The 1,347-nt window shown below is 39.2% G+C and overlaps 1 non-coding gene across 1 annotated transcript; it reads left to right on the forward strand.

Annotated features, from left to right (window-relative positions):
• Positions 1–322: 322 nt before the first annotated feature.
• Positions 323–426, forward strand: LOC112753142 (small nucleolar RNA R71). The gene has a single exon (XR_003177539.1). It is a non-coding gene; the product is annotated as a small nucleolar RNA R71 (small nucleolar RNA).
• The last annotated feature ends 921 nt before the right edge of the window (positions 427–1,347 follow it).

The following is a 1,347-nucleotide window of genomic DNA, read 5'->3' on the forward strand; positions in this document are numbered from 1 at the left end:
CATTTACATTCAAGTCATTTATGATTCTGCACTTTACATTCTGCCATTTATATTTCTGCACTTTATTGCTTTTCTTTATATTCTAGTCATTTACATTTATGTCATTTACAATTCTGCACTTCACAATCTTATTGATCTACTTGACTAATTCATTAATCAATTAAAACTAATTGAATTTGCCAATCTCTGTGGATACGATCCCACTCCACTGTGGGTTATTACTTGACGATAACTTTGGCGTGCTTGCCAAAAGAACTAATTCACCAATTTTTGAATGGAGTGTGAATTGGACTCATTACTGAACAACACTAGCCTGTCAATCATGTGATGGGGGCATGCGTCTAGAAGGTTCTTAAAGCGCTCCCAGTACTCATAGAGAGTTTCCAATTCACCCTGAGCAATGTAGGAGATCTCTTTCCTCAATCTATCTGTAACTTTAGCTGGAAAGTATTTTTCCAATAATTCTCTCCTGAGCGTATCCCAGTTGGTAACAGTTGCTTCAGGTTGGGAGTAGTACCACTCACTCGCCTTTCCCTCAAGAGAAAATGGGAAGGCGGTTAACAGAATAGAAGTTTCATTTGCACCATGACGCCTAACAGTAGAACAGGCAGTTTGAAAATCCCTTAGGTACTTGATAGGCTCCTGAGCAAGTAAGCCATGAAACTTGGGCATCAAGTTGATTAGTGCAGTCTTCAGTTCAAAATCTGCAGCCAGAGTTAGATGATGCACTTGATACGGCTGCAGTGTAAAGTCTGGAGCTCCAGCTTCCTGGAGAGTAATCCTCCTAGGTGCTGCCATTCTATCTGCATGTGAATCAACTGAATCAGTAGTAAAGGAGCTTGTTTCGCTCTCATATGGCAGTTCAGATTCGCTCTCAGATGAGACTCGTGAATTGATAACAATCACTTTACCACCCTCAGAGGCTAACCGACGCCGAGCTCGCCTAATACGTGAAATAGTTCTTTTAATTTCAGGATCAAATGCGGCTAAGCTCGGATCAAGAAACGAACGCGTCATTCAATGAGAGAAACATATAGCTCATGGTAACAAAAATTAAAATATGCAAATAAAATAAAAATATGAACACTAATTAATAATTCAGCACACAATTGCAACTCCCCGGCAACGGTGCCAAAAATTGATGGGGTGGAAGAAATTAGACCAATTAAGAGATTGTAATATAAGAACAGCGTTGCGAGTATAGCTCTTAACCAGCTAAAATCCACCGCATCAATTTAGAAAGGTTGTCACAAAAATTTAGAATAAAAATACTGGGAGTATGAGTCTGATGCCAGGGCATTTTGGCCAGTTTCAATGACCTTTTTTTTACTGTTTTTAAGGTAGTTT

Source organism: Arachis hypogaea, chromosome 15, assembly GCF_003086295.3.
Source record: "Arachis hypogaea cultivar Tifrunner chromosome 15, arahy.Tifrunner.gnm2.J5K5, whole genome shotgun sequence".
Lineage (NCBI taxonomy): Eukaryota > Viridiplantae > Streptophyta > Magnoliopsida > Fabales > Fabaceae > Arachis > Arachis hypogaea.